This window comes from Atta cephalotes, assembly GCF_000143395.1.
Source record: "Atta cephalotes unplaced genomic scaffold scaffold00004, whole genome shotgun sequence".
Taxonomy (NCBI): domain Eukaryota; kingdom Metazoa; phylum Arthropoda; class Insecta; order Hymenoptera; family Formicidae; genus Atta; species Atta cephalotes.
The window spans coordinates 1,165,343-1,179,243 of NW_012130068.1; the positions used below are offsets into that span (position 1 = coordinate 1,165,343).

General features: G+C 34.3%; 1 protein-coding gene across 1 annotated transcript in view; it reads left to right on the top strand.

Moving 5' to 3' along the window:
- The window catches only part of LOC105625884 (protein timeless homolog), a 110,613-nt gene that overhangs the window by 83,870 nt on the left and 12,842 nt on the right, over positions 1–13,901 (top strand). The gene's annotated exons all lie outside the window — the stretch shown is intronic.

Here is a 13,901-nt window from a genome sequence, read left to right on the forward strand (position 1 = left end):
AGAGAGAGAGAGAGAAATGGAACACGGGAATGTTAGATTGAGCCACGAGTGGCCCGACAATCATACTATCATAGAGGCGATGATGTCCCGCATACTGAGCAGAATCCCTGTACTCCACGCATATTAATCGCATACACTCTCATATACACGCACGAACATGAACGAGAATGGCTGCAACGGAACATGGACATACCAGAATCTCTCCCTCGACTTTGCACTGGACACTTTGCATCACAATATCGCAAAGGCTGCTACGTAATTTTCTATGAAAATAGTTTCTCGTTGATGGAACTATTGTTAGGTCGTCGATTATCTGATCTCTGATCACTATTTTGCAACGTTATTAATGTATGAACATAAAAAATTGTGCTGCTATTTTCTTTTGATTTCTCTATGGAGAATCATTGGATATTCAATAAAAATTTTTTGAATAAAAATTTTTAATTTACTTTAGGGCAATACCTTAAAATAAAAAAAAAACAGAATTGTGCATATAATGTTGCTTAATAGTATTGAGCAAAATCTATTTGGATTTAATGAAAAAGCAATTATTTAGCTGTATATTTTAGTAAATGGATGGTTTTAATTAGCTGAATAGTGAATACATTTATTAGCAACGATATATGAGTTGTATTTAATTATTTAAATTATTTTTCTTTGCATTTATATGCATGATAATAATTAATTTTTTACTCTACTAAATTATATATTAATAAAAATGTGTTATGTGTTGTTGATAAAAAATTGATGATCTAATCAAATTAATTTTAATTTTTAACAAAATTATCGAAAGAAAATTTATAGAAAAGATATGTTATAAGAATTTATAAGAAATTAATTTTTTAAATTATTCAATTTGATCGAAATTAGAAGCCAATCTTTATATAGAATTGAGCTGCAAAATGGAAATCAGTTATCGCGTGAAAATGGCATAATTCAATGTTTCGAGCTAATGTATCATTTGTAGAAAAAAAATAGAAACGCTGCGTTACGTCGCAAAAATCACAAATTGATCAAAAATAATATGAATCATAATAAATGAAATAGAGTTAATATACATGATCGTACATATTCTATGCAGAGCTTTCGTTTATCAACGAGCGGTCAATTTACTTATGCTTAAGCGCAAATGTATTCGCTGGAAAAAAAAGAAAACTGATTAAGCGCAGCTGTATAAACCTGCGGCGGATTAAATTCAACGTCCGGCAATGATAGCCGTAATCCGATTTAACGAGAATCAGTAAAAAAAAAACGGACTGCGCGTTGCGTAAAAAAAAGAGCGGCGGCATTTTTGCCAATAAATAAAATTTTACACAATCGAAAAAAATATCCCGTCGGCTTGGTAATCAAAGTCGCGAGACGGTATCACAAATAAAGTGTGTTTTAAAATGACCAATCGAATGTACACTTTACCGCCCGTAATTACGAACGTCGAAGCAGCTAGCTCAAAATGGCGATATCGCGCGTTGGGGAGTTAAATTGCTGCATATGGGATGGTTTTGAAATAAAATTCGTCCCGGATAGCGAGACGGGTTTAACTTTATCATGAAATGCATCCCGATGCTTTGTTATTGTAAACTTGCAGCAGCATTGAATTGGAAAAGATCCATAATCAAGATGCTATTGAACGCACATGAATACATACTCTTTTATTTTAATTAAACTTTAGTTTGAATTATAAAATAATTACAGATGTAATAAATTATTTTATAACAAATATATGTATATGTACATGTAAATGTATTTCGTACATTTAATATCAAGAATTAAAATGTATGTGACATACTTTATGATTCAACATTCATTAAAACTTAAAACCTCTCTGTAAAAGAAACTTTCCTCTTCTGTCTTTAATGATCTTGTTTCCTACCATTTCTACTCTTTGCAGATGAGCATGAGTTATTGTTCTTTCTGCAAAGAGAGAACTTTGAAGCTGCATAAAAGTCTTATTTTATTCCTTAAACTCTTCCTGTGTGAATTAATGAGTTTGTCCTAATGACATAGTTTCAACACAAAATTCACTTTCAATACAAATAAAAACTAAAAGAAAAAGTAGAATTATGTGACAGTCTTTTTAATATTATTCAATTGCAATATGTAACACTTCGAAATAATTGCTCTATCTTATTACAGAGTATAGCATTTAATTTATTAAACTTTATAATGCGCTATAAACTTTCTGTTTAGAAACAGTGAATAATTAGGTCAAAATTGACGATATGTCATTCTAGACAAAAATCCATCAACGTGATATTGGCAATTACATGAGGGCAGCGGTACGATACTGTCTGGTTATCGCAAAATGTGATTTATGATACCATTATACTAAAACGGATCGGTTCACCAAGATCCGCGCGATGTTATCATAAAATAGCAATAAAAATTTATTGGCACGTTTTCGCACCATAGGGAACTGACATGGGATACAAAGTAGAAAATGCGGAATTATTTCGGCGTATATATGTAGCGTAAATTATAAATTAATTTTCTGTAATATTTACTGCAATAAAAAGTACAGCATTTTCATTATAAAGGAAGATAAGAAATATTAAGACTAGCAAAATATTTATATTTTTACATTTTTAAAAATAAACCATCATCTAATATTTATATGATTCGCGTTTAAAGTTGTAAACCACGAAAAAACATTGTAACTCAAAACTCCGGTGTTCATTAACGGAAATCGATATTTTGTTACGGTAGCATAACATGCTGGTTGTTGCGGTATTTCGCCGATCAGTCGCAACAATTAATAACGATTCGTTTGCAACGTAACCCACGAAGGGCAAAGCTCAAACTAACGCAGCTGGAAGTCATGGTCGACTGAATTCCCGGCGTACTTATCGTTTCATTAGTCATACCGCGTATTCGCTAAAAGCGTCAATAATTAAATGTGTACACCGCGTGCGAAACTGTGCAACTGCAACGAGACGAATGTAGCGTACGAAACAGCGGTATTGTATACCGTCAACAGTTCGTTAATTCATTAAAATGATAAATCATTTCATCAATCTATTACCGAATCACAGTAATAGATCACATTCATGAAACGAACATAGTCGCAAAACTTTCTCAGTTAAAGTAACCAAGAGTTGTATAACAATTAACGTTCCGAAAAAAAATTATCTCATTTCGGACCGATCTACTCTTTTATTACTCCAATGATAATATTGTGTCCAATATAAAAACTATCCAATATAAAACATAGTAGATGCGATTGCGATATCTGCAAACATTCTAAGCGGAGCCAGATGTTCATAAAAGATGCATGAATGTAAGTCGCGAAGGTTTAGGAGTGATGGCAAGTCGTTGAAATCGCTTTTCAAGAGTATCCCCGCCTTTCATTTTCTTTTACCGGTCGCGTTTTCTTTTACAGGATAACCGTGTCCTTAACGGCCTGTTAGGAACCTTTTATCCAAATCTTTCTCCACTCCAAAACGTCTCCTTGATCTACGACGGAGGCCTGAGCAGTCTTATCCATCAGCCATTTACTGACATGGTAAACCCTGTCCGACTTGGATTCACCGCGATGGGATCGACGTTATTTGTTCTTGTCTGAGAAACCCAGAGAAAACCTACGTCGCTCACGATTCGGACTTTTCTCACATCCTTCATTCTACCGTGATGTATAACAAGTTTGCTCACGGATCAATAGTCACCATTTTTTTTTATTTATTTCTCGCATATTGATCAGATTGAGAACATTAAGCGTTGCATTATCTGCCTGTTAATAACGTAATTGATTGAACCGTAACTTTTTAACATTCTGAAATCGTTTACTGTTATCTGTAAAGAGCCAATAATTTTAGCGACCAACAGATAACAACTGTTATTAAGCGGCGTAATTAACAATACCACGCGGTCCGATGTTGCGAATGCATCGGTTACCATAGAAACACTGTTATCGTTTAAAGTAATGAGCGGAATAAAACGGGCATTGATATTGCATATAAGCGATAATTATACTTAGAATTGTTATGATCAGAATGTCGATGTACAATCCGTCAACCGTTCGGCATAATAATATAAAATTTAAACGTTGTCATTACCAAGATTTATTGCTACAAATGTAACGAAACGTAATTACACTGCGTGTAGCTACGAGTCTCATCTCTACACGCATGACGGTACTCGGGAATAGTGCTCTCGTAAAATTTATTTAACATTCGAGTACATTACATTTCCGATTTACCTCGAGTTGGCCAACCGTTGCATACTGTTTAGGGTAAATTTGGCCGGTGTAAATATATGGAGTAAATACTTTGAGATCTATGTCGTGCTGGTTAGTAGCTGCTGGAAGCTAGGTACGGATAAGCAGATAATCTCATTGTAGTACGTCTTGTATGCGAGTGTTCTTTGTCTACCACGGCTCGTATATCGCGCAGGACGCCATTCTTCTATAAAAGCTAGCTTTCTACCTTCCGCGTGATATTACGTTATTTTTATATAAAAAAGAGAGAGATGATATATTTACGATATCGTAAAGTCTTATTATTAAAGTCATTATATTGAACATTATTATACGCGACTCTTGGCCTCTGAAAATATTAGGATATATGTTAGGTAGAATTTTTTTTTTCAGAATAGGACATGTATTTCCAACTTTTTATTATTGTTTGAGCTTTATGTAGCTTTTTTTCTTATTACCACGAGCGTCACATTACCGCTGTAAGAGAAAAGATTGTACGATTATAATTAAATTAAAAAATATATGTAAGTTAATTTGATAATAATTCTTAAATGTTACATTATAGCTACTTTTGTTTTAGGAAACACAGTCGACATAACATCGTTCTATCCTTCAATGAATAACAAAGATCGAACGATTTGTATTGATTGTGTTTTCTAAAAAAAAGTAGCCTAAAGCAATAGTTTTTTAAATTAATTATTTTACTGAAAAAAATTGCAAAATATCTTATCAAATTTTTTTCTCTGTGTATCCCTATGTATATCTTAAGCGAAGCAATTTGTAGATTGAATCGCTCGTCGCGTCGTCTCGTAAAATAGTTGAAATGATAAAAGCACGCAATTTTTGGTGATGATGTAACTGTGTTACTGGATAGCCGTTCGCGTCGGTTGGCATTCTGACTAACAATCTGAGAGGATGGGAATTCGCACGCGGCGCAATGAAAATTTTCCATTTATGCGGGCGCAGATAAAGCAGGTCCAAAGATAATAAGCAGACGAACGAGCGCGGTGTCGCTGAGCGCATTGTTAGTTAAGCCAAGAGATAGCCATGATTTAGAACGTTGAACGTAGAACACGTTGGGATAGCGAGTAAAGGGAAGGAGAAAGATCATAGTAGTGGAAGGAGGAAGATGGAGAGAGTGAACATCGGGCCGAGAGGGTGGCACTGCAGGAACAATGCTGAGGTATGTATATCCATGAGGAGACAACCGGGCAGCAACCAACCAGCGCCACGCCAACCTACAGCCAGCAATAGCAATGGGCTGTAGGGATAGCTTGTAATTGCCGGACGGTTCTCAAGTGGCAACGACACCGGTCAATTTCACCCCTTGCCAGTACCTCGCAACCGCGACACCACAGAGACCCCTTTTACGTTCGGCATACAGTATCAGGATTTGGTTGGGATTATGCCGGACACGAGGAACGCCACTGTAACTCGATAGTCTCTCGAAGTGATCGAGGTTACGCTGCAAACGCTTGTTCATTCTGCGTTCTGTTGATTTTCGAGAGAAAACTGCTCTTCTTTGTCCCTGGTCGAGTTTTATTTTGTCGCGCCTATATAAAACTAAATCGAGAAAAAGGAGATATATTGAAAAACATGCGATTATTTATAAAATCCGTTATTCTATATTCTAAAAGTAAATGTATTACACATTTAATGATACTGTCACATTTGATGATATAAAATATTTATTTCAATTTTTCAGTTAATGAGAAACTCAAAATAGGACGTGTAACAAGAATTGTGATCAATATCTTATAAAAAAGAAAAGTATTGTACTACGTATTAAATTGATGATTTTTAAGAATATGCCCACATGAAGGCATGAAAAAAAAGAATCCTTGCCAAACTCTCTTTATAGCATTTGGCCTGGAGTTCATTTCCGCGTGCTCGCTATAATGGGTGGCTATTTCATGTTACTAAAATGATATTATCAGACTCCCTCTGGATCGATTCCAAAACCAGCTAGGACGAGTGTCGCCCAACAAAATTACCTCCGTCAACATGAAATGCCGTTCCGAAGGGTAATCAATTCTTACTTCTATTCTTTCCCTCTTGTATGTGAACGAATGCACTGACTCGATATCGATTTATCACGGACTTTGCATATCCATTTCTTGCTCACGATAGAAATGCATATGCTGCAAGAAATTGGACAGCAACGTTTCTGTATAATATATATACGTATATATTACTATTTTGCGAACATTTGTACCGTTCTTAATTATGGTATATAAGTTGGTTGTCATATGTTAAAAGAAAATGTTTCTGTTTGTTACGTATACTATAAACGTGTGCGATAACGCTCAAAAGAGGTATTGTTACAATTACAGTCTAATGATCTTGTTGAATAGTGAATATATGAGAGATAGAAAGAATTAAATAACAGTCGGCATTTTCATAACAAAAGAATAATGCGTTTTTGCCTTTCCTGACAATATCAGTGTTAGCAGACATTCTGGTTTCCACGAAGTTTTTTAATTAACGCGAAATTGGACATTTCATTGGTGATTTTACTGTTTTATCGCTCGTAATAGGCTATGAAAGAAATATGCTCGAATTGACGGAAAAATAAGTTCTATTTTTTGTGTGAAATTTTTGTTATATTTTCCAGAAGAGAGAGTTCTATATTCGAAACAATGCATTCTGTTAATTACTAACAATCGACAAGCAAAAGCGACAAAACAAGTCGAAAAATTTCGAAAGCAAATATTCAGGATGATCGAGTATACACATCCCATTTGTATCATTTTTGTACATAGATCAAATATATGTCAAGTTCCGCAACTAACTGAATGAAATAACGCAGTCTTGGTTTCTTTGCTTGTATCACTTTTGAAGCATGGAATGCAATATACACGTCATCGCGAAATGTTGCTTGTAACGTAACGTAATATGAACAGCCAAGTATACACACACACACACACACACACACACACACACACACAATGTGTGTGTGTGTGTGTGTGTGTGTGTACAGGCACTTCATTGACAGCGTATAAGAGCTTTCGTGAATCTCTTCTTAATAAAGAAAAATGGCACATTACGAAAAGTTAATCTGCTATTGCGCAACAACTGCAAACCGCTGTTAATATAGCAGTAAACACTAAAAGTCGTAAAGAGGCTTTCAGGAAATTCCAATGGCGAACGACACGACACGCCACGGTCATTATCAAGATACGAGGTGCGGCACTATTCGCCATCGAGTATTTCCCGAGTACTTCTCTCTCTCGAGCGTATTTTCCGTTTAGTTTAGTTCGCGTCTGCGTCAGGTCGTTTAATTATCTCAATTAATAGCTGAAAATTGTCGTGCAAATTGTGAATATGTGTTGTAATATGGGTCATTCTAATTTCGACGATCTGGATTTAGAAAATACTGAAATGCCCGTAATTTTTTCAAACTGTTAATCTTTGACTTATCACTGATGATTGAAGTGAGAAAAGCTAGTATATTTAACTTCGTATAAATATAAATTTCGATATAGACTTACACATATAGAGGAAGAGATAGATGTAAAAATTTTCCAAATTCCATGTTAAATATTTTCTGCAAATTATTTTATAATAAACATCTTAAAAATTTAGATCAAAATTATGATTTAGATAAAATAACGGAGATATTACTAAAATTTTGAAATTAGGAAATGATTCTATATATAAAAATAAGGTAATCGGAATCGTGAATATTTTACATTATTTTTATATATTATTTCTGATATGTATTATTTCGGAGATTGATAAAATATTCAAAACACATTTTATATCATCTTGTTAACAATTTTATCTTTATATATATAATATGATGAAATATAATTAATTACAGAAAGAATTGATTTACGATTCGGAATTCCGAATTGAAAATTTCGTTTAAAAACAAATGAGGAAATTGTCCCTCTGCTCTTTCAGAGAATCCCGTAGCGGTATTCCATTTGTTCCATAAAAAGCTTCAACTATAAAAGAATTTTGTCGCTATTCCAACAATGTGATTTTCTTGAAACCGTTAGTTTCTAACGCTTTACGTTGTCTTATATTTATATGAACTTAACAAAATAGAAACAATGATATTAGGAACAATAATTTATTGGATAAAACAAAACATATTTTCTAATTTGAACACTGAAATTAATATCAATAAATCATACGAAGCACAAGAAAAATATTTAACTTTACACAATTTATAAAAAACCATGATGCTATGTTAAAAAAGAATGACTAAATGTAGAGAAAATATAGCTTCTAGGACGAGTGACAACATTGACGTATTAGTTTGGCATGCCATCTGAAGCGAAGTTTTAATTTGAGATAAAAGCGAAAGGAGGGTTTCACAGCAGCGTGATTACTTAGCAGCTATGTATAGTAGCAGAAACGTCCTCGTTAAAATCACTTGCCATAATCCCGGCAACTCTTACTAACGCTTTTCATGTAAAAACATTTGACGATAAAACGCACCTGAAACAACAGAAATGAAAGTCACGATTCGGAAATGCGGAGCAAATACTGCGTGGGAAAATTGACTTCAGATTGGTCAAAGAATACAACTGCGATGTTCAGCGATCTATTTTAGAATTACCGTTCGCATAGCTACTCGAGCTTAAATTCTATTTACCTAACTTAATGAACGTATTCAGTGCTAACGAAAAACGAAAATGGAATAGCTAGATTACAGATAACATCAACTTTCAACTTTAAAGCGCAAAAACTTTCATTAATTAAGGTAAATATTCCGTAGAAATATTGATATCTGAAAATATAAAAAAAATGGATTTTAAGTTTCTATTTTCGTTTAAAAATAGATTCACGAAATTTGTTAATCGGTTTTAATGATCGATTGTCATTAACAATTATTAGCAAAAACAGAGCAGCTTTTGAAAAATCACGTTTCGTTTGTGTTTATTTAATTTTCTAAATTTTGTGTGTAGTTCTCTAAAATTTATGTTATTAGCATCGTATATGTTGCTCTGAATTTGAGATTGTTATACTAAATCGATAAACTGGATGTTTATCCCAACAGTTAAGTCGATTTAATATTGGATAATCATACGTATCGCCAAAGTACTAATATTACTGATATATATATATATATATATATATATATATTCGTTTTAGAGATGCTAGCATAGCACATATGGAGCTAGTAGCGGTCAATCCGGTGGAAGGTAGCCAGACGGATCAATATCACATTACTATAAATTATTAATAGGTGGTTCTGCTCCTATGCGTGCCGCGTGCCTTCTGGCTATCCTAATTTTCTACTGGGTTTACGTTGAATGAAAACTTAAACGACTAAATGTAATGTAATGTTTCACGGAAAATTTTATTTTTATATGAACCTTATTCTTTTTTTATATTCATGCATTTACTATAACGTATGCACTTCTTGCTTGCCTGCTGCGTATGCTTTTCTCTGACAAAACATTTACTTGAATTCGATGTTATATTACGTACGAACGGTAGCACAAAAATACTTTTTATTGCATATAAAATTGCATAGATTAAAAAGTCTATAAATTATAACACGCTTCTTTATTATCAAATTATGTTACTAATAATTAATTAATAATGATTAAAAATTGTTTAACGAGATAATATATCGTTACATTATAATAAATGAGATATTATAATAAATGAGATATTAACAATTACGAATTACGAAATCAGCAGGTGATTTATTTACGTGCATAGTTCTCCTTTCTCTTTCGCTCTTTTATTTCTCGTTACGAGACGAATGAAACTCTCGAAATGCGGTAGAGATACGTCGTCCAAAGCTTGTATATTTGCGATCTCGTCCGCTATTTCTCCAATTCAGGAATTGCTCGGCGTACGTCATGCCGCTTCCGGGAGTGCGGCAACGAACCCTAGGGGCACAATAAAACTGCATCTAAACAACGTCAGCAACGGGGTAGGATAAAATGCGGAAGAAACTACGAGGGTAGAAGAAAAGAAAAGGGCGAAAGGCACGGAAGAGAGGAGAGATCTGAGCTGCATCGTTACGGAAAAAGGCTAGGTCAAAATGGGCGAGGAGATTGAGGCAAGGGGACTTCGCCAGGGAGACGTGATCGCGTTAACAACAACTGCCGGAGAAAGGTGGGCGTTTCGAGCGATCCGGTTTGAATAAGTAGTTACCGGCCTAATAGTAGCGCCGGACTGTGACGATCGTTGAATACCAAAATTTCGACTAGGCACGCCGAGTCACGAGCAGATTGGTTAAAGAAGGGACGAATTCAGGAGGGTTGCTAGGTTCGCACAGCTTGCGGACTTTAGTTTAGATCTATAACGTCAAACTGCTATAAACATCTCAATCGATCTCGTAGACTCCTTGTTATTATTTCGTATGCCGCCATTGAATATAAAGCTGCTTTTTTCCCCCTTTGACCGGTCATCGCTCTCTTCAATTGTCAGTTTTTTTTCCCTGTCCATCACGTATAGAGAAATAACTTTCGAAATGTACACCGCAAGTGACCTCAATTCGTATAAAACTACTAGATAGATTTCTCTCGCTACTGAATTTCATACGCGAGAAACGGTATTTTATTGCGAGGAATTGTATTGTATGTAATTATCGCAAATTTTTTTATTTAACTAACTCAATCAGGCTTTATCGATAACGGATTCCATTCTTCAATGAATTCTTTACGAAATATTCTATGCATGATGCAAATAGTTGTTGTAGAAACAACAAAAATTGTATTTTAAGAGAAATGTGTCTAAAATTATCTTACAAAATATTAGATGAAGAAATTAATATTCCATTAAAGTTTATTGAATAAAGCACTAGTAATTTCAAATGCATTTCTTTTCGTAAAATATTTTTTTCTGCTCTTTTTTTTCAACCATCAATATTTTCTGCTTCATCGATCTAAGCAAAGCGATCTAAGAAACAAGTGAATGAGATCGAGGAAACGTCAGCATCTTTTCTTTTTCTTTTTCCTGAAATTACAGAAAGATGAACATTGGATATTTCCTCGTTTCAAAAATATCAGGATTTCCGTGCGATAGAGAAAACGAAACGTAGGTTATCAAGGTTACAATTTCCGCAATTTTCATGATATCATAAATCTCAGAGGCATGAAATCTCACAATAATGAATTCGTCGTGAACTAGTAAAAGGATCGGAATAGCTTTTCTTCGATTCCAAGGAGTTACTTCTTTGTCAATTCATCCAGTGGGTTACGAGTCTTATCAAACTATAAGTAAGGAGTGGTTTACGAGACTGGTTTGTGATTCTTTTAAATTTGAAACTTCCTGCTATCAAGGAAGTCGGTTTATACGTCCATCGTTGGAAATTTTATCTTTTAATTTTCCATTTTCTATTCCACTGTTAACTTTTCATCCTTCATGAAAAAATTATACATCTCGGTAAATGTGAATGTCTGTGAGTAAAATATCACTTTCCATTTGCGGTTGAAAATTATACGGAAGCAATGGTACCGCAAAGATTACAAGAGAAAATTAATAATTGTAATATGGAATGTCATAAAAAATAGATAAGATTTTCTTTCAATAGAATTCAATTTTCAATCGTTCGAGATTTGTTGATCGCTTATAAGTATTGGTAAAGTCTGTGATCTCGTAAAAAATTTCATAAGTGCAGATATCGTTGAAAACTTGTTTTTCTTTTTATATATATATATATATATATATATATATACACACGAAATAATAAAAAAGAATAAAATAGAAAAGATCTTTTCTCTCTCTAGTATTTAATTTTCGACCGTTTTGCGCTTGTAGGTATCAAATGTGCGGGCTCGGCAAAAATCGCTGAGTAGAGACCTTAATTCCATCGGAGACTACCTTTTTTAAATGCAATACGTAATACAAATAAAAAAATTCTTCAACACCGTGACGGTAGTCCCGTGGACGATGGTTATTATCTCTTCACAAATTACATCGAGGTAGCGTACCAGGGCTTTTGGTCTCAGCCGTGATAAACCCATCCACTCCTATCCTCCGTCATCCTTCCTTCCCTCCTCTCTTGCCTTCCCAACCCCTGACTCTATTATTTTCAACCGCCCAACTTCTGATATACCACCTGCAACCTCATTTACCTAGCTACTGTATGTACGTTAGACAACACTTATTACCTGGGTAATACAATCGCATAATGCGCCCCTCGTCTTCGCGCTAACGATAATACCTAATTTAATAGCAAGGAGGAACGTCACAGTCTCGAGTCTAACGAGATATTGTCCGGATGTTACGCATCGTCGATCGAATTAATTTACAATTATGATTATAGCGATATCGCTTGTCCAAGCGTGTTTTCGCTTTGAAACATGAACTTATATTAGTCGCTATGATCGCTATCTATATGCTTCAAAAAGTTGAGCGAGTTTACGAGTTTAAATTCGGGTTTAGAATCTTATTTCTATACACTTATTGTAACACCTATTGTACTTTAGATTTCCATTAGGTTAGAATGGAAAGTAACGCACTATTTCGAGTTACGTGTATTCGAGTTCTATGAATTAATAAAAATGAAATATCAACTAGAATATTTTTCTGAAATTTTGTTTAAATTGAAGTTCTTATCTACTCACGCATTTCATCGTATACTTGTTATAATATATATTAGCTCCATAGTCTCTGATGCTTGTTTATCTTAACATGATAAAAATGTTCAACGTAAAAAGTTGATGACAGAGTGACTAACGAGGAAAGTTTGGCAACCTGCAAATTCGAAAATAAAAGAATCGTGTACAAACGTATAGAATAGTTCGACTCTCTACCGTGCAACTATTTTCCGTTGCGTATAAAAAACGGATTTAGAGCGTGAAAAAATCAACTCCAAATTGGTCGGAGAGTACAACTGCAGAATTTAACGATATTGTAGAATTATTCGCAGGTATTTGAAAACAAAATCGAATCGCAGTTTCCTTAGCTTCAATGTGATTATTACGGTTGATAAGTGTGTGGCTAATTAATTCATGAAATATGCAAGTTGCATGCTTGAAGAGTGTTGAAACGTGAGTATTAACCGCTTAACGAGCTCGTGCGACCGTACCACGTGTTGCAGGGTTTCTTTGTACATACACGTGTATATGTGTGCACATACACACACGCGCGCGCGCGACACACACACACACACACACACTCATGACCATATATACGTGCATTATCGCATACATTGTGCGTAGGAATGTATTGCAGAGAAATTGCGGAGGACGATCGATAGTTGAACGCAATGAGCTGCTGTAAGCTCTTCTCTACGGTTGGTCGTGCTTGAATCAGTAATTCTCGCGTTTAGCACACAATCCTTTGGGTATATTTGATGATTCGGCCAATCTAATATAATCATGGAAGAAGTTATCTCTCCCTTCTTGCTGAACCCAGATTATGTTTAAGATACATAAACTTAAGATTACTCTCACCTTCTTACAAAGCGATGCTTAAAACGAGCGATGCATTTTTAAACCAGTTTTAAACTAGATAGGTGTTGTTTGTCCAAGATTTATGAAATTTTTGAGGCTTGCGAAAGAAAGAAAAAAAATTTTTCGTAAGAAGAAAAAATAAATTTTTCTTAATATTCTACCATGAGAATTTTTATCTCATTGCAAGTCATTCTGTGTGTAGCTATTCAGAAACGAAAAAATTTCCCTAATGGTAAGAATAAAAGAAAAGTTTTTTAAGAAATCTATCAGAGAACTGGAATCGTATTCTATATATATATATATATATATATATATACACATACTATATATATTATGTGTAT